Raw genomic sequence first — 20,556 nt, forward strand, 5'->3', positions numbered from 1 at the left:
ATTCAAAATGCGACAGCGTTAAAAACTGAAAATTGGCTTGGGCAGGAAGGGGGTGAAAATACCCTGAATTGAAGCGGTTAAACCATATGAGAACGGATATAAAGTCTAAATCGGTCCAACTCCCACCTGTCAATGTGTTTTACCACCGCTTTGTCTAAACCCCACCAGGAGGCTTTAGTGGCCACCCTGATGCGGAACTAATTGAAAGAGTAACTGCGTGCCTCCAACCCTGCAACAGTTAAACAATGCCGAAGCACTGACACAAACTGGAAAGTGGGCAGGGCTGAGCCATCAGAATGGATTAGAAAAGAATCAGTCCCAACAGGGTGAAACTGTAAATATTCCCCTATCGCAGAAACTGGGCAGATGGGAGAGCCATGAACCTTCATCAATCACAAATTCGCCCCTGCCCACCTGATCCATCTTAGATCGTCAGATAAAAAGGACCACTGAACAGCCATCACAGTGGACGTTCGCCGCTGACAAGCCCCATGGGCAACCTTGGACTTACTGACCAACTCATCCACCCTAAGAGCTCCATAAAACCTACGGAAAAAACTGCACGGAATAACAGAGCTTCAAAAACAGAAGAACACACCACATTTGTCAGCAGGAACAAAGATTGCAGTATGTCAAAAGTGATTTTTCCATAACTGTGCAGGGCCTGTTTTACCAAAAAGCCCTTGGTAAAATCCAGGATGCCCTGCAATTTAAATAGGAAGGCCAGCCCAGCCAGTTTGTGGTTCATGGCGGAGATAGTCATGGCAACAACAAAACTTAAACAGACAAAATAGATCATGAGATGTCTTACCTCAGAGCTGCCCGAGACGAGGACATGAGTTTCATTCATAAACTGATGTCCTTATGATCCCAATGTACCGAGGGATGAATAGCCTTACATTGACAAAACTGTTCATCATAAAGCAGCCAAACCATCCCCTCATACCCCCTCTGGGCCTCGCTAATGGCATCCAGATAACAAAAAAGGGTGGAACAGTTCTCAGGAGATTTTTCCCTGATCATGCTAGTAAAAATGGCGAAAGCCTGGAGCCAGTGACTAAACATCCATGGAATCAAACAGTAGCAACGTTTCTCCTCATCCTTCTTGGATTCTTCCAGTTTAATCCTATCCAGGTTAAACTGCTCAAGAGGCAACAATTTGAAAATTTCCACATAATCCCCCCGCCAAATCTTATCCCACACCTCAGGTTTGAGATGCACACCTAAAGGACCCTAGAAAAAGACATAAATGTCGCATTTAGCTGCATCAGCCAAGCAAACCGTATCTTTGCCCTTACTAGCATCACTCAGCAAATCCGTCAAAGTCTTTGCAGCCATCCCCGAGGCCACCGCATCCCCTGATATCCCTCCAGACACCAGCAGGTGCCGAAACAGCTTGGGCCACCACCCGGCTGACTCCCAATTGATCCAAAACCCACGCTGACACCTCATTGAAGCTGAGCCTGCATCAAAATGCTGTACTAACAAATGCAGTCCGGCCACAAGATCATGGACAGCTGAATCATACAGCACGGTGGGTCCAGAGCCCATCAGCCATGGGAATGGGGGGGGAAGGGACCCTGCCCACTGTAGCTGTTACGGGTACCCGTACCAACCCCAGGGACCTGACCCGCCCTAACCCCCGACATAGAAGACAAAGAAAGCTGTAAAGAAGATATGGAATTAGACATGGACTTACCAGGCTGACTGAAACCCGATCCCACAGCCGCAGATCTGGAATCCCTATCGCCGATCACAGCAGAATGACCCCGTCTTCAGAGCCAGAAAGCTCACCCGTGGATCGCGAGGAATCCAGTGGATCATCTGGCAGCGGAGGGTCTGGCATGGATGTGCCAACCTCAGAAGTCCCAGGCTTCTCCCCCTCGTGTCTGAGCCCCCCGATATCTGGCTCCCTGTAAATCAACAGACTAATCCATGCAGACACCCCCCCCCCCTACTGGCCAATCAATGACCACACTAAACCCCTGTGCATGTTAACCCCTTGCTTCCCGGATTACCCTGTGCACAATATCATGCTAGCCCTACGCTTATTATTTTATTTTTTTTCTGCGGGCTGTACTTTCTTTCTGGAAGATATTTTGATTGCAGTCTCCTATGCAACCTCATTGTGCCCATCAAATGCAGCCACTGTGCCCATCAAATGCAGACACTGTGCCCATAAAATGCAGCCACTGTGCCCATAAAATGCAGCCACTGTTCCCATCAAATGCAGCCACGGTTCCCATAAAATACAGCCACTGTGCCCATAAAATGCAGCCACTGTGCCCATAAAATGCAGCCACTGTGCCCCATAAAATATTGCCATTGTGCCATCAATTGCCACCACTGTTCCAAAGGGGCCCCCAGACCCAACCCCCGACCCAGAATGCATTGGTCGGTGACATCACAAAGGGTGTGGTGCCACCAGGTGACATCACCAAGTGGCCCCGCCCCTTATATATATATAAACTTATCGGTTGTAAAGGATGCCATGACCGGCAAAGCTTTGCCCAATCAGGGCTTAGAATACACTGTGCACTGCACAGTACATTGCAGGGCGTTCGGCGGGGTGAACATCCTGCCTAACACCCCGCAAATTCGGGTGTTCACCAAACTGGCGAACAACCAATGTTCAGGCCAAACTTTTGCTCAGCCCGAACCATTCACCCAAATCTAGTTGTGATGGAGAGGGAGGAATGGGAAAAACTTAGAAGGGGTATGGGGATTTCACCAAGGTATCACATCATATTACTGAATCAATTTGTTTAAAGGAAGTTTTTCCACCAGGAAGAGGTGGGTTGGCATGCCAAACTCATGACCTTCAATATTTAAGAAATGTTTATGCCCGTGATGGGGTTATTTTACTGTTCATTACTGAAAATACCATTTACAGTATGTGTTGTTTCACTTTAGATAATGATATAAACTGTTTTCCTATGCCTTGGCTATAGTTATTTGCAGTCAATAAAACATAGATTGACAACTTATATTCAGCCCTATGCCACGTACACGCGACCGGTTTTCCCACTGAGTTCCTACAGAGTTCCGCTGAAACTTTTGTGAGTACACACGATCACACCAAAGTCCTACCATTTAGAACACGGCGACATACAGTGCATATGATGGGACTAGAAAAAGGAAGTTCAAGACCCAGTGCACCACCCTTTGGGCTCCTTCTGCTGATCTTGTGTTTATCTCGTGTTAGTAGAAGTTTGGTTAGGGACGATATGCACTTTTCAGATGCCAGCTTATTCCGATCCTTTTACTGCTGTTAAGTTTGTGCTTGTGGGTTAGTATCTGTATTTCAGTGCGTTCTGGTCCGCTCATTACTGTTCTTCAGCTCGCTCTTCACAGGCCTTGCTGTTCTTCAGTGTGTTTGTTTAAGTTTGTTCTGACCAGCCGACTGTTTTGAAACCATGGTGCGGGTACGTACTCGTTGTCGAGTTCATGCTGTGTGGGGGCTTGGTGTTGGGGTTCATACTTTGTCCAGAGCCTGGTCCATGAACAGGGCGAGAAGGAGTTCATGGACTAAGAATTGGTTACTCCAGTGTGACCAATTCTCACACATGCCTTTGCTTCGTGAGATCCAATAGAATAATCCTGAGGATTTCAGGAATTATCTCTGGATGACGGACCCCGTTTTTCATCGTCTGTTGGCTTTGCTGGCCCCTTATATCAGCAGGCAGGATACCTGCATGCGGCAAGCCATCACTCTGGAGCAGAGGCTAGTCACCACGTTGTGGTACTTGGCGACTGGGAAAAGTCTACAGGACCTCATGCTCTCAGCAGGCATCTCCCCCCAGTCTCTGAGGATCATTATTCCAGAGACCTGTTCTGCCATCATTCAGGTCATGCAATATGACTATATTAAGGTAAGTTTTATCCTTTAACATCACATTATATGTATTTAATGTTTACTAATGTATTGTATTTATTTTATCATTCCCTAATTACCATGACTGGAATATGCTGTGAATGTCCCCTTTATCCCCATGCATGCTGGAAGCTTTTTTAATACTCATTTTTTGGCCTACATGCATATTTGCCTTCACTAACCTCTCCAGCATGCTATCCTGGGCCCATATACACCTATAGCCTAGTCCAGGGGTGTCCAAACTACGGCCCTCCAGCTGTTGCAGAACTACACATCCCATGAGGCATTGTAAAACTCTGACATTCAAAGACATGACTAGGCATGATGGGGATTGTAGTTCCTGAACAACTGGAGGGCCGTAGTTTGGACACCCCTGGCCTAGTCCATTTAACAATGTATATTGTCAGCTCCATTGTACTGCTTTCCCCGAAACACCCCCTAAAATGTGTCCAAATGTAATGTGTGTCATTAAATTAATTTAGATCCTTCCTACACCCCCTAAAATGTATCCAAATGTAATGTGTGTCCTTAATTAATTTATAACCCTTCCTCACCCCCTAAAATGTGTCCAAATGTAATGTATGTCCTTAAATTAATTTACAACCCTCCCCCACCTCCTCAAATCTGTCCAAATGTAATGCGTGTCCTTAAATTAATTTAGAACCCTTCCCCACCCCCTAAAATCTGTCCAAACGTAATATGTGTCCTTAAATTCAGGTAGAGTGCCTGAGGCTTTTTTTTGGGCTTCCAAAGTCCCACCCCCCCATACAATTTTATCAATGGGCCATCAGAGGGGGTGATCTGATAAGTGGGCTTTGTATTTTTGTCTTTTTAAATACTCCTTCAAATAAATGTTATACTGATGTTGTGCAAGAATGTTTTTGTGCAATCTGCTTGCAATGTTATGTGCAAAAGTATTTATATATTTTTTTCTTATTTGACTCCACAGTTTCCTTACCCCTCCACAGGAATGGCAGACTGCAGCCTCCCATTTTGCTGACTGTTGGGACTTTCCTAACTGTGGAGGGGTGATATATGGAAAGCATGTCCACATTGTGCCACCACCCAATTTGGTGTCTTACTATTATAATTATGAGGGGTTTAATAGTGTAGTTTTAATGGTGGTGGTGTCCGCACACTATGTGTTCCTCTGTGTGGACGTGGTGAAGAATGGCCAGATGGAAGAGTCTTCAGCCAGACTGAGTTTTACCAACATCTCCAGACTGTTGGCCTGGCATTGCCACCTGATGCGGACAATGTGGAAGGACTCCCCTTCTTCTTCATTGCTGATGAAGTGTTTGGTCTGGGTAAGCACCTGATGAGGCCATTCCCCCAAAGGACCCTCACCCTGGAGAGGAGGGTTTTTAACTATCGACTTGCCAGAGCGAGAAGAGACATTGAGAATACCTTTGGGATATTGGCCTGCCAGTTCCGCCTGTTTCTGACAGCAATCCATATGGTGGACTACAAAATCAACCACATCATCCTGTGCTGCTGCATCCTGCATAATTATTTAAGAAAACATTCCCATAATTATCTAGCCTCAGTTGGGCCTGAGGCCGGACTTATTCCAGAGAATTCCCTGACAGGCCGGGATACAGGCCATACTGGCTTGGCACTCCAAAGTGACTGTGGAGTTTGGGAGACATATGTTAATTATTTTATGGGAAGGGAGGCCATTGCAATTTCAGAATTTTTAGCAATTAGAAAAAAAATTCTGATAAAATCTAGAATTTTCTTTATTGCTTGCTTTTCTTTTTGGCTGTCTCCTAGGTTCTCCTAGTGCACTTGTTTTGCCAAGTGGATTTTCCTTTAGCAAATAAGCCCCATTTACACTGTAAACACAAAATGACTTACAAAAATTGAAAGAAGAAGCCACACATTGTTGTATTTCAAAAGGTTTATAATGTGCACATTCACACGTTTGTTTTCTAAAATGTGTTTAAACTTTTTTTTGTTTTTTCTCAATTTTTTTTGGTATTATATTTTTTCCTCAATATCATTTTTTTTTGTTTGTTTTCACAATATTTTTTTTCATTAATATATTATATTCTTTTTTATTTTATTTGTATTTATTTATTTATTTTTAGAAACAGGCATGTTTTAAAACATAACATACACAACTCTGGAACTTGCAAAGTTCAACATATAAAAACTTGAAGGCAACATCAGACATTATAGTGTCCAAAATGTCTTGATATACGTAAGGAGGAAAAAAGTGCATAAATGTAAATAAATGAATGAAAAACGAGCTAGCTGCACACCCCTAAGTATTCGAGAGAGAATAAAAAAAGAAGAGTTCCCCTTGGGGTTTTCAGGCAGCAACAAGAAGCAGAGATAAATCCGTGAAAAGTTATATTTATTTTATTGATTCAACGGCTTATTTGCCATCATAGATTTAAAAATACAGGCTCTGGTATATAATATTATAGCATATCAGTGGATAAACAGTATATGCAACATTTAATACAAAATAGGTTACAGGAACAATTTACAAGTACAGCACTTTTTCAAAAGTTGCAAAATAGCACCCGGGCTGCCCCAATGCATTTCGACCTTCAGGGAGTCAGGGTCTTCTTCAGGGGGTAAAAAGCAACAAAGCCCTGGCGAAAGGAGTAGTTATATTGTATATTCTGCAGGTAATCAAAGAAAAAAAGACTTTCAATATAATAGGTTTTAACCGAAAAATTTATGTAATATCAAAACTTATTTAGATAATATTTACCAGTTCCACCGAACCAATGCTTTTCAACCAGAGACTTCTAATAAAATCTGAAAAACGGAACAGTGCCTTCCCTCAAAGGGTCATCCTGGATCCGCTGCCCCACTATTTTGACCCACCTCAACCACCCACCAAGATGGACACAGGGGGGGGAGGGGGGACAAAAGAAGGGGAGAAAAAAGGCGGAACACGACTTAACGGGGGCATCAAACGCTAGCTTACAAGAATTGACAGTGTCTGGAGTTTCCCCAGGGTGATCAGAGGAACAGAGGAGGAGGTTCTTGGCACACCCAAGGTGGCCACACCTAAAAATAATGAAATACAATATGATATGATATGGAGCAAATACATCACAAAAAATGTATATTATAACTAGTTCTTTGACTGGAGTATTGCGTATATTGTGTTAATCTACAAAAGCATAGATACGTGGGAATAGTGAAATGAGAGGGAATGCCACTTTGTTTCCCAAGTACCGTATATACTCGAGTATAAGCCGAGATTTTCAGCCTCTTTTTTGAGGCTGAAAGTGCCCCCCTCGGCTTATACTCGAGTCACCGCCGCCTGCCTGCCCGATCAGCGTGTCGTGCAGACAGACAGCGGCCATTCTACTATTCGAAAGCCGCGCCTCCCTGTCTGTGATAGGCAGAACACTCAATTTCCCAGCAGTCAGTGTTCCGCCTATCACGGACATCCGCTCATTCTCATACTACGGACGAGGATGAGAGGATGTCCGTGATAGGCGGAACACTGACTGCTGGGAAATTGAGTGTTCCGCCTATCACAGACAGGGAGGCGCGGCTTTTGAACAGAGGAATGGCCGCCGTCTGTCAGACAAGGAGAGCATGGCACACAGAGGCTGCAGATTGGCACAGGTAGGCAGGGATGGACGGGACAGACGGGACACAGCGACGGACGGGACACAGCGACAAATGGGACACAGCGACGGACGGGACACAGCGACGGACGGGACACAGCGACGGACGGGACACAGGGACGGACGGCACACAGGGACAGACGGGACACAGGGATGGACACAGGGATGGACGGGACACAGGAATGGACACAGGGATAGACGGGACACAGGGATGGACACAGGGATGTCTCACCCTTGGCTTATACAGGAGTCAATAAATTTCCCAGTTTTTTTGTGGTAAATTGGGGGCCTCGGCTTATATTCGGATCGACCTATACTCGAGTATATACAGTAATGTTTAAACAAATAATAAACAGGTGTGATATTCCATATTGTGACAATCAGTATTATGCTAAATAATGTGAATGTAGTTCAAAAATAATAATAATAATAATAATAATAATCATAATACTAATAATAATAACTAGTGATACAAATAAAGCAAAAATGTGTGACTGTGTAAAAGAAAAGAAATAAAAACCCCATAAATGTGTGTATTGAATCAATGACCCCATAAACATGTGGTGATGCCTAAAAAAGTGATAGTATGAATAGTGATAAAAAATATATTAAGAGCGTCAGTGAATAATAATGTATTACCTGTGTATTGTATCTGCTGCACTTATATTGTAGTCTGCAGATAAATAAAATAGCCCCTTAAAACGAATAGCGAAAAGCCCCCAGTGCCTCAACGGCCCTAAAGCTAAATCAAAAGTGATAAAGTTACCAAACTTCATATTGTATCAATAAAAAGATGCAGCGAAAAGAGATATCTCTCTTCAGCATACTCCATACCTGTTTCAATGATCTGTTTGAGTGGTGTTCCAGGACTCAAATGAAAAGGTCCTGGCTAATACACCTTATTTATAGCACTTACTTGTTTGTTAGATTAGATACAGGTGGGATTCTCCTCCTATTTATGGGGTTTATGGGGTCATTGATTCAATACACACATTTATGGGGTTTTTATTTCTTTTCTTTTACACAGTCACACAGTCACACATTTTTGTATCACTAGTTATTATTATTATTATTATTATTATTATTATTATTGTCATTTTTGAACTACATTCACATTATTTAGCATAATACTGATTGTCACAATATGGAATATCACACCTTTTTATTATTTGTTTAAACATTACTTGGGAAACAAAGTGGCATTCCCTCTCATTTCACTATTCCCACTTATCTATGCTTTTGTAGATTAACACAATATACGCAATACTCAAGTCAAACAACTAGTTATAATATACATTTTTTGTGATGTATTTGCTCCATATCATATCATATTGTATTTCATTATTTTTAGGTGTGGCCACCTTGGGTGTGCCAAGAACCTCCTCCTCTGTTCCTCTGATCACCCTGGGGAAACTCCAGACACTGTCAATTCTTGTAAGCTAGCGTTTGATGCCCCCGTGAAGTCGTGTTCCGCCTTTTTTCTCCCCTTCTTTTGTCCCCCCTCCCCCCCGTGTCCATCTTGGTGGGTGGTTGAGGTGGGTCAAAATAGGGGCAGCGGATCCAGGATGACCCTTTGAGGGAAGGCACTGTTCCGTTTTTCAGATTTTATTAGAAGTCTCTGGTTGAAAAGCATTGGTTGGGTGGAACTGGTAAATATTATCGAAATAAGTTTTGATATTACATTAATTTTTCGGTTAAAACCTATTATATTGAAAGTCTTTTTTCTTTGATTACCTGCAGAATTTATCTCTGCTTCTTGTTGCTGCCTTAAAACCCCAAGGGGAACTCCTCTTTTTTTATTCTCTCTCAAATGTCTTGATATTGCCTTCATCAGATGGGGTGATATCACCCCTGTAAAAGCCAAATTTTGAAGATGCACACAAATTGGGAGTCCAAATGGATAATGTCAACATGTTTTATCTCCCATCGTGGGGGATCAATGAATGTGTTTTGTGGGTGCAATCCCTTCCTCTCACCTTCTAGCATTATGAGACACCCCAAGTAACCCCTGGAGCCCCTGTGTGGGTTACCCTAAAAATTGTTCTCTGGTGTCCCACACTAGTGCTCCTGAGTCCAGATGTGTAAACAGCTGCCGAGTGTCCTCTCCATACATTCAACTGAATCAAGTTTGCACTTCATTCTACTTTCAAAGACATCTACACAACAATATCCTAAACTTCTTTTAATAGGACAAATTATCATGACCAAAATGTAGGTATAACCCCGTACCAGCTAAATACATTGTATTTATTGGCAAACTAGCAATGTTTCCTATGAACAATTACTGTGCCCATGAACATGAAAGTAGCCATTTCAAACTTTACAACAGTAAAGAAAAGCACACGGAGCAACATGCAAGTTAATTATCATAATAGGAACGCATAACAAGTACTTACTTTTTTGAAGCACCTTCTTGATTCTTCGATACTGATCTGGCTGCCTCAGTTTAAGGTTGGACCAGTGCTTTCTTAATTGGTCTTTAGACCATCATACCCCAAAATCTAGCTCCAGAGTGGTCACAACTGAAGACATTATTTGGTCCCGCAAACTAGGACGGGTGTACGGACCATTTATTTTCTTACATCAGGGGACACAGAGCCATAGTAGTTACTATGTGGGTTATATCGGAATGACAGGTGATGGACACTGGCACGCCCCTAAGCTGTTTACTCCCCTATATAACCCCTCCCACTACTGGGAGTCCTCGGTTTTTTCACCAGTGTCTAAGGTGTTGGTCACGAGTAAAGATGTGCTGTGCTAAGCTCCAGTGGAAGCAATCCTTGTTGGGGCTAGCCATGCTGACCGACTCCGTTCTGATGTCTTTTCATGGGCTAAATGAATGGTACCTTGGCCTCCTGTCTGAAGAAACAAGGTTTTGCTTGCGAACACTTTTCTTTAGAGAGCTGGGCCCTGGGATCCAGTACTTTTTGGTAGTAAGGCCATAAAGTTTTTACTGGCAGGTCCAGGATTGTGGGTAACCCTGGATCCTGAAGGTTTCCTAAAAAGGTCTCGGAGCCTACCATGAAGAGTGAAGATTGGGTCTTTATCTCTGATAAAACCCCACTGCGAGGATAAGGTAAGGGAGATTTTCTCAGGAATTTCTCCTTCTATGTATAATGTTGTTATGCTTATGTGTCACCACTGGGGGCTATATTGAGCACTCACCGTCCTGACGCTGGAAACAGCAAGGAAGCCTTCACTCTCCTCTCCTTCAGCTGCAACAGATCCTCCAGTAAGAAGGGGGGTCTGATCTCCTCCTGTGCCCCCATTGTTTGTTTTTTCCCCTTCAGGGGACAGGATGCAAAGCAGTTGCCTTTTTAAAAATAAATAAATAAAGGTATAGACCATGGCTGCATCAGCGGAGGATTTACCCCCCGCCATGCCTGCAAGTCCACAGGATGCCGCTCAGGCGGGAAAGTACTTTCCATTGAAAGGAAAGGAGGGGGCCATAATTTGCGGGGGGCATGGCTAACAGCATCAAACGCCGGCCACACATGGAGGAAGCTGTTTATAGTGCGGTATATGTGAAAGCTGCTGCTGGCTGTGGAGGGACAGAGCAGGAGGATGGCTTGGTAAGGTTAGTTTACACAGGCTTATTCCTTTGACACATTATACTTTACTGAAGCTAGGGTTAATAGCAGCTAATGGCGATGAACTGTAGCCTAACAATGTACATTCTTTTGCATAGTGCCTCTGCTTTATGCTTCAGTCTATGAATGGTAATGGGACCTGGGACTTCTCTAGAGGGTCATTCGTTTTTCACTGTAAACTAAATCTGTTTCCAAAAGAATGTCATCTTCCTCTGAGAGGGATACGGCTAGTCAGATTGAGCCATAAGGGGAAATTGTTGTTGCATAGAACACTTTAGTCTTTGTATATATCATAGAAGCTTTTTTCTTCTACCATTTGTAAATTGGAAAGAAGATTAATGCTATGATGTCTCTCCATAGTGGGACTAAACATAGCAGATTCCCATCTAGTCCTCAGGACCCTCTTGTTGAGGTACAGGAGGCTTGGGATCAGGTAGATCTTCCCAAATATTTGGAAGATACTTATTTATCCTCTTCAGAGGATCCTAATATGGAAGGAGTAGCATCACAAGACAGGTTGCTTGTGTACTCCCTTACTCAACCATTTTGCTGCCTGAAGCACAGGCTCTTGAGTTACCTACCTTTAATTGGGTTCATTAGAACCTCTCCCATCATAATCCTCCCTCCTCAAGATGTCTACCATCTACATCATTTCTTCAAAGGCCACGTTGGTGGCCTTCAATCTCCTCCGGGAACGGGATGTTTGGGGCTCTGGGCTGTCCTCCACACTAGTTCCACAATATGTTTCTGCCATTTTTAACTATATATTCACACTGCGCACCGAAGGGGTGGGGAGTATTTGTGAAAAGGAACGTCAGGGGCGGGTGATGCAGGCGGAGTTTGACACATGGGCAGTGTATATAAAACTTACAAGCACCAGTCGTTAATCCGATCTGTGTGTCAAACGAATGGCAGTGGCGAGAATCCTAAACAAAGGTAACATTTGAACTTGGCCCATCACAATGGCCTATACTGCTTCAAGATTGAGACCTATATTTGGATAAGATAATGAGAGTTTAGACTGACATTGGTGTTTTTTTTCTTAGCAAGCTAACACGCGTCGTACTTCCGATCTGTGTGTGTGTGTGTGGGGGGGGGGAGGACGAACGGAAGTGGCGAGCATCCTAAACGACTGACATTCGTGTTTTTGTCTTGTGTATTGTCTTACAGAAAAAATGAATCCGTTTAAGGAACCAGAATTTCTGTAAATTTTTATTGACAAGTCCAGGGAGATGAGGAATCTGTGGGATGTCAAACACTGTTTATATTACAATAAACCACCAAGGAGGGCAACTCTGGAGACACTTCTGGTATTTGTGAAGACTTGGGTTTCCGAAGCAAACATTACATTTTTGGAAACTAAAATTGGCATTTTGAGGAACATGTGTAGGAATGAGCACAAGAAGATACAGGCTTTCCTCAGATCAGAAGCATCAGCTGAGAATGTTTATGTCCCCAGGCTGTGGTACTTAAAAAAACTAAGGTTTCTGGATGATCAGACTGAAGCCAGGGAATCTCTTTCAACCCTTCCCTGTAGCCTTACTTCCTCCCTACCCTCCATCCCAGCAGAGGCTTCCCAGGAACAACCTGGGCCATCCATCCTGGAAGAAGTGGATGTGCCCGGCTGGAGCCAGGTATATTAGTTTTTAGACATATTTATTGTCCTAATATTAATGATGTTAACTAGATGTTATAATTGCTTACAAATCAATGATTGTATACCAAAAATGATGTATACATATCACTAGACAGTAGTGGGCAAAAATGTTGGTAATCAGCTTGAAAAATACTGGGGTCAGAATGATCGTCTTTTCTATTTATTAACCTGCCTGAGGGTATTCCTGAGTGTGGCTCAGGGTGAATTTTCAGCACCAAAAGCGGTAACCCCGAGCCACACATGGGATCGCATCACAGGATCCGGGTACAGCAAACTTACCTCCTCCACTCGATCTATCACAGAACCAAGCTCCGTTTCCTGCGTGCATTGTGATGCACTGGGACGGAGAACGGCACCGAAGTCAAAAAGTAAAAAACACAATATATATACAGTACACTGTAATCTTACAGATTACATTATTGTATCAATTTATTTAACCTCCCTTTTGTCCTTAGTGGTTTGCCCAGTGCCCTGCATGCACTTTTATATTATAAATACTGTTCTTTCTGCTTGGAAACTGGAGATTGTCCATAGCAACCAAAACCACCCCTTTACATCAAAAGTGGTTTTAGACCAGCTAGAAAACAGTGAGAATAAATTAGAATCACTTGCAGAATTGAGTGACAGTGATTTGTGGGAAAATCCGTCATGAAACACTGAAAGTAATGACAGTGACAATTCTGCAACTGAGCAAATTTCTGTGTTTTTGATTACATTATTGAATAATTTGTATTATTATTTGTTATAATTATTTATAGTTATTTATTATATTATAATTTATGATTTTGTGTATCAAACGTTATCATACCCGGGATGTCTACTAGACTCTTGTTTGGAAGATTTAAGTGAGCTACTACTAAAAATTACAGGCCTACAATATAAAATGCCAAATTTTCATGCAAAATAATTGTACCGCTTTCAGCATCAAAAATCTGAAATAATCATACCACCAGGGAGGTTAACATTCAATTTGCAAGTCATGAGCTGAAAACTGTGGGGGTTATTTACAAAAGGCAAATCCACTTTGCACTGCAAGTGTACTTCCAAGTGCACTGGGAAGTGCAGCTGCTCTAAATCTAAGCGGTAGATCTGAAATGAGTGGAAGCTCTGCCGATTTTATCATCCAATCATGTGGAAGCTAAAATGCTGTTTTTTATTTTCCTCGCATGTCCCCCCCCCCCCGGATCTACAGCTACTTTACTTCCAAGTGCACTTTCAGTGCAAAGTGGATTTACCTTTCGTAAATAACCCCCAACTTCCTTAAGGTTAAGAAAAAATACAAGATAATAATGTTATTGTGATAACTTGAAATGCAAAAAAATTAAATATATGGAGAGCACTATAAAATTTTTAAGTAATCATAAAATAAATCTTGATGAAATCAAAAATTATAAAAGATGAGTATAAAAAATAATTGTAAACATTATTTTGGAGATTAGGCTTTTAAAAAATATTATGAGATGAGGATAAATAATGAAAAAAGAACGTTTGTGAGAACTCTGTGTGAATAAGAGCAGCAAAACAACTTCATTCTTCTAGCATTATAAAGAAGAAAATAATGCGCTGTATTAAAAGATCACAGAATTAGCAGCATGAGAAATGTGCTAGCTCCAATACGAATGGTAGTTTTACCACACTGAGCACTTCCGTCTCATAATTGCTTCAGAGCATGCGTCCTTTTTGGTCTGTTGGACCAGCATACAGACGAGCAATTTTCCCGATAGGAATTGATTCTGTCAGAAAGATTTAAAACGTATTCTTTTGGGATGTTGATTTTAACCACTTACAGACCGGACCATTTTGCTGGTCAAAGACCAGACCACTTTTTGCGATTCGGCACTGTGTTGCTTTAACTGACAATTGCGCGGTCGTGCGGGGTGGCTCCCAAACAAAATTGACGTCCTTTTTTTCCCACAAATAGAGCTTTCTTTTGGTGGTATTTGATCACCTCTGCAGTTTTTATTTTTTGCGCTATAAACAATTTTGAAAATTTTGAGCGACAATTTTGAAAAAAACGCATTATTTTTTACCTTTTGTTATAATAAATATCCCCCAAAAATATATAAAAAAACATTTTTTTCCCTCAGTTTAGGCCGATACATATTCTTCTACATATTTTTGGTAAAAAAAATCGCAATAAGCGATTATTGATTGGTTTGCGCAAAAGTTATAGCGTTTACAAAATAAGGATAGTTTTATAGCATTTTTATTAATAATTTTTTTTTTTTTTTTTTACTAGTAATGGCGGTGATCAGCAATTTTTATTGTGACTGCGACATTGTGGGGGACCCATCGGACATTTTTGACACATTTTTGGGACCATTGTCATTTATACAGTAATCACTGCTATATAAATGCAGTGATTCCTGTGTAAATGACACTGGCAGTGAAGGGGTTAACCAGTGGGTGGCAGTGTAGGGGTTAAGTGTTCCTAGGGGTGTGTTACTAACTGTGGGGGGGTTGGGTTTCCATTTAGTGAACACTGATCTCTGCTCCAATCATATGGAGCAGAGATCAGCGTCACTAGTTGCTAGGCAGAATGGAGAAATACTGTTTACACGGCATTTCCTCCATTCAGCCGTCCCGTGAGACGATCGCGGGTATGCCCACGGCGATCGAGTCTGCGGGTCCCGCGACCAGACTCACGGGGGTCCCGACCAGCGCGGGAGCGCGCCGCCGGCGGCACGCTCCTGATGGCAGGGCGGCATTGAAGATTGGACGTACCTGTACGCCAATATGCCTGCCCGTGCCATTCTGTCGACGTACATCGTCGTGCGCTGGTCGGGAACCGGTTAAAGAGGAAGTATAAAAGGGTTTGTCCAAAATCTAGTAATCATTGGACATGTCCAAAAGATATGCAAAGCATTGCAAAGTCTGCTACAGCTTTTAAAGCATTCGTTAGCTTGAGAGGGATGAAGATGTGTGTCTGAATGGTAAAAGATACCTCTGAATAAGAAATTTTAAAGCTACCTCCATTATGATGATGTTGTTTGAGCATGCACATTGTGGACTGGAAATTCTGCTACTCTTCTCAGATTTGATAGAGGATAGACCATTTTGCAAAGTTTTTGAACTGCATACCATTTGTAAATTGTAATATCAACTTCAGGGCTCATGCACACTTGAGCTAATAAGCACTGTTTTTACATATGTTAGCTAAAGTTACCTTCAGGAGAGAAGCTTTTGAGCTTAAAAAGTGCCTAAATGTATATAAACATGCATTAATGCTAGGAGCATTGATAAGTGTCCCTGCATTTCTACATTTTAATGTCCAGAATAAATCCACATTCTGGCCAACACAATGCATTAATGACAGACATGTTAACAGACTTTAATGCATATGCACAACACAGCCTTTTACTGAATTGTTCTGATGCTAAACTCCTATAGGAAAAAAAGGCATCATAGAGAATGCAGTGTCCATGTGGTCTTATTGTTTAAGACATGAACACACACAGACACAGGTTCTATGACTAAACCCCAGGAGGAGACAAAATATGTTAGAGGGACGATCCTATGCAGAGTGTCTGTGTTTAAAAATAATGCTGTTTTTTACCTTTTGGAAGTGGCACATGGCTCCAGGATTTTGCTAACTGGTGTATGGAGAAATTAACCCCAGAACAGTGAGCAAATATGAGTTCAAGTTTGGAATTGCAGAGGTTTTAGAAATAGCTTCATTGTTTGTGGGATGCTGCTAGATCATGATCCCATTTACTGACCTATGTGTGAGAAGAGTGAACGAATTAAGATAGGAGTAAATGATGGAGATATGTTTGGATGATTATGGGCTGCAATGATAAATGCATTAAAAAATTGTTAATTTATTGGTAATGTTTTTATTACATTTTATGAAATGGACCCACGTTTTAAGTTGCATGAATTGAGAAAATTTTGCTTTTGGGTTAGCTTGTATCTCAGACCAGTCATATATGGATTTTTTGTTTAACTTCCCTGGTTGTAATCCCTAGTGTAGCTGCGGGTTAATTTTCAGTACCAAAAGCAGTAACTCAGAGCCACACTCTGGGTTACACCGTATTAACCCTGTACTATTACTTACCTTGTCAATATGATCCTCCGATGTCCTCCAGCTGTGTCTTCCAGCCGATACATCCGTCTTCTGGGTTCCCTTCCATGTGAGTGCCGTGACGCAGGGAGGCAGAGCCAGTGGGAAATTCAAAAAAAGTTCAAAACATAACATACACACAATATATTGTAATCTGTATCAACAATTTCACCTCAGTTTTGTCCCTAGTGCTTTGTCCAGTGCCCTGCCTGCAATTTTACCGTTCTTTCTGCCTGGAAAATTTAGAACGTCCATGGCATCCAAAAAGTGGCCCTTTAGGTCAAATGCGATATTAGACCAGCTAGAAAACATAATGAATTAGAATCCCTAGCAGAATTGAGCAATAGTGATTTGTAGGAAAATTTGTCATCAGACACTGAAAGTAACAACAGCAATGATTCTGCAACTGAGCTCAGTGATGTGCGAACTTGGTGCTCTATTGACTGTGGTATGGATCAAGCAGCGCCTCCAAGATTCTCATTTACTGGAGCATCTGGTATGAAAGTAAACGTTGAACATGGCAACCTTGGCATACTTACAATTATTTATGACCGATGAGGTTATTGAAAAAATTGTTACTGAGACAAAACGGTTTGCATCAGAAGTTTCCAAGAAGCAGAAAGTGGGAACCAGTGACCAAAGATGACATTTGGAAACTTATGGGGCTAATAATACTTCAGGGAGTGGTGGGGAAACCCATGCAGAAGTGGTATTGGAAATTATTAAATTACTTGCCACTCCATTCTTTCACACGGTCATGTCAGAGTACAGATTTTCAATGATCATAAAATGTTTACACTTCAAAAACAATGAAGAATTTAATAAAACAACTCATCCTGCACCAAAACTAAAGAAAATTTGGGAAGTATCTCAAATGATTCTAAAGAATTTCTAACAGAGCTATGTGCCAGAAAGAGATATCAGCAAAGATGAAAGTCTAATGGCCTACAAGGGAAGGCTCAGCTAAGTACTATACAATCCATCAAAGAGACCACGATTTGGCATAAAATCCTACATGCTGTGTGAATCGTCAACTGATTACATTTGGAATTCAGGCATATACACTAGAAAAGGAGCACGATTCAATCCAAAATACAGCAACTATGGAATGGCAACATCTTCTGTCCTTTCAATCACTGGGCCATTGTTAAATCAGGGCTATTGCGTAACAACCAAAAACTTTTATATGTCTCCTGAACTTTATGTGTTTCTTCTGAAAAACAAATCAGATGCCATGGAACTGTTAGGGCTAACCGTCGCGACATGCTGCCAATGTTTGGTAATAAGAATCTGAAGACTGGAGAAATGGTTGCCTTGCAAAAAGGCAAAATTATGGCACTGCAATGCTGTGAGAAGAAAGATGTGTGCCTAATGAGTACAGGTTTGAAAAAATTTACTCCTTACTTATTCATGTGGTGGTGGTGGGCGGGGGGTACTGGGAGTCCCTTTATTATGAAAGAGGGCTTTAATTTTGATAACAAACCCTCACAACCACTGAGACACACCTCCCCCATGTTGAGGGCATGTGGCCTGGTATGGTTCAGAAAGGGGGTGCTGCAAGCTCACCCCCCTTTTCCTGGCAAGCCAGGCTGCATGCTTTGAATAAGGGTCTGGATTTTTAGGGGACTTAATTATTCTTTTGCATGGAGTCCCTCTTATAATCATATGTTCCATATCCCATTATCCCAGGGGTCTGGTATAGATTTCCTGGGGACCTCACAAATTTTTTTCTTGATTTTTTTTGTATGAGGTACAGCCTTAAAACTCAAAAACAAAGGTTCGGTTATGTATTTTTGGGAGGACTCCATGTGCTTTTTTCTCAGTCTTGATATGCAATGTGCTACAGCAAATGTGGCAATTCAAAATGAAAAAGGATGAAGTAAAATGGCAGTAAATGGCATTCATTGCCAGCTTCTTTTTATAAAAGCACGCAGATCCCTCTAAGGGTCCCTCAAAATCCGTACCCTTGAAGGAGTCTGTGCGCCTTTGTTTTGTCTGTTTGAATTGTTTTAACCACTTAAGCCCCGGACCAATTGTCAGCCAGAGGTCTTTTTACAATTTCGCACTGCACTGCTTTAACTGGTAATTGCGCGGTCATGCAATGTTGTACCCAAACAAAATTTGTGTCCTTTTCTTCCCACAAATAGAGCTTTCTTTTGATTGTATTTGATTGTCTCTGCAATTTTTATTTTTTACGATATAAAAGGAAAAAGACTGAAAATTTTGAAAAAAAAAAAGATATTTTCTACTTTTTGTTATGAGAAAAATCAAATAAACTAAATTTTAGTCATACATTTAGGCCAAAATGTATTCAGCCATGTCTTTAGTAAAAAAAATGTCAATAAGCGTATATTAATTTGTTTGCGCAAAAGTTATAGTGTCTACAAACTAGAGTAAATTTTCTGGAATTTACACAGCTTTTAATTTATGACTGCCTATCTCATTTCTTGAGGTGCTAAAATGGCAGGACAGTACAACCCCCCCAAATGACCCCATTTTGGAAAGTAGACACCCCAAGAAAATTGCTGAGTGGCATGTTGAGCCCATTGAATATTTTTTTTGTCCCAAGTGATTAAATAATGACACAAAAAAAAGTTTACAAAAAGTTGTCACTAAATGATATATTGCTCACATATGCCATAGTTATATGTGGAATTGCACCCCAAAATATATTCTGCTGCTTCTCCTGAGTACGAGGATACCACATATGTGGGACTTTTTGGGAGTCTAGCCACGTACGGCACCCCGAAAACCAATCACTGCCTTCAGGATTTCTAAGGGTGCAAATTTTTGATTTCACTCCTCACTACCTATCACAGTTTCGAAGGCCATAAAATGCCAAAATAGCACAACCCCCCCCCCCCTCCCAAATGACCCCATTTTGGAAAGTAGACACCCGAAGCTATTTACTGAGAGGCACGTTGAGTCCATGAAATATTTTATATTTTGCCACAAGTTGCGGGAATATTACAACCTTTTTTTTTGTTCACAAAGTTGTCACTCAATGATATATTGCTCACACATGCTATGGGCATAAGTGAAATTACACCCCAAAATAAATTCTGCTGCTTCTTCTGAGTACAGGGATACCACATGTGGGGGACTTTTTGGGAGCCTAGCTGCGTACGGGACCCAAAAACCAAGCACCGCCTTCAGGATTTAAATATAAAACGCTACCAAAAAAAACTGTTAGCGATCGCAGGGATCAGGCCTGACTCTGCGAATGCTGCAGTTATGTGTTTAGTGTTTTGTAAGTGACAGTGATCGATTGATACTGCACTTGGGTGGGCTGGGCGGAGGGGCAAAACGCAAGTGCTAGCAGGTATCTGGGCTGATCCCGCTAACAATGTGTTTTTTTGGAACCCTAAACTGCTGGGGACAGTAGTATAGATCTGATCAGATCAGATATTGATCTGTTCAGATACTATACCACTAAGGGAGGTGTATGCTTTGCACGTGGGTGTTAGCAGTACTGGCACTAACCTAGCGCTGCCTGGGGCGACGCAGACCCTGACCCTAAAACCTAATTGATATCACCCGTCGGATGATCAGGGGGTTAAACCTTTATGGGGTAATAAATGGTGGGTGCCCTGATGCTATAAAAACCAAACTAACTAACCAGAGTCACCCGTAACACTTATACGGTGATCACTGGTGAAAGGGTTAACTCTAGGGGCAATCAGGGGGTTAAAACCTTTATTAAGTAGTATATGGGGGTCCCGGACTCTATATAAAAACCTGACGGGGAACTAACTAACTAAATAACTAACTGG

At 41.8% G+C, this 20,556-nt stretch overlaps 1 long non-coding RNA gene across 1 annotated transcript; it reads right to left on the bottom strand.

Moving 5' to 3' along the window:
- Window positions 1-6,222: 6,222 nt before the first annotated feature.
- Window positions 6,223-6,774, bottom strand: LOC143984427 (uncharacterized). The gene is made up of 2 exons (XR_013274851.1): window positions 6,600-6,774; window positions 6,223-6,507 (listed from the first exon to the last, which is right to left on the bottom strand). It is a non-coding gene; the product is annotated as an uncharacterized LOC143984427 (long non-coding RNA).
- Window positions 6,775-20,556: the final 13,782 nt, after the last annotated feature.

Source organism: Lithobates pipiens, unplaced genomic scaffold, assembly GCF_037356315.1.
Source record: "Lithobates pipiens isolate NorthernLeopardFrog02 unplaced genomic scaffold, aLitPip1_a1.2 Scaffold_16, whole genome shotgun sequence".
Taxonomy (NCBI): Eukaryota; Metazoa; Chordata; class Amphibia; order Anura; family Ranidae; genus Lithobates; species Lithobates pipiens.